Source organism: Penaeus monodon, chromosome 23 (genome assembly GCF_015228065.2).
Source record: "Penaeus monodon isolate SGIC_2016 chromosome 23, NSTDA_Pmon_1, whole genome shotgun sequence".
In the NCBI taxonomy this organism is placed as follows: Eukaryota; Metazoa; Arthropoda; class Malacostraca; order Decapoda; family Penaeidae; genus Penaeus; species Penaeus monodon.
The window spans coordinates 25,159,130-25,159,333 of record NC_051408.1 but is presented as its reverse complement, the minus strand read 5'-3'; positions in this window follow the sequence as shown (position 1 = coordinate 25,159,333).

Below are 204 nucleotides of genomic sequence, written 5' to 3'. Positions count from 1 at the left end.
GGGGGGAAGGGAACACTAAGTGTACTCATAAACATATGGCGCATACATGTATGCATAAGCATAGTGGTTTTTAGGAGATATTAATTACAAAATTGTGTGTTTATTTTTGTCAAATTTTTTAATGTGTTAAGTAAAGGTTTTTACCCTGGTGTTGTGTGTTAAATGTGGGTCTTATCAATCATATACTGTAGAGATATTTTAAAA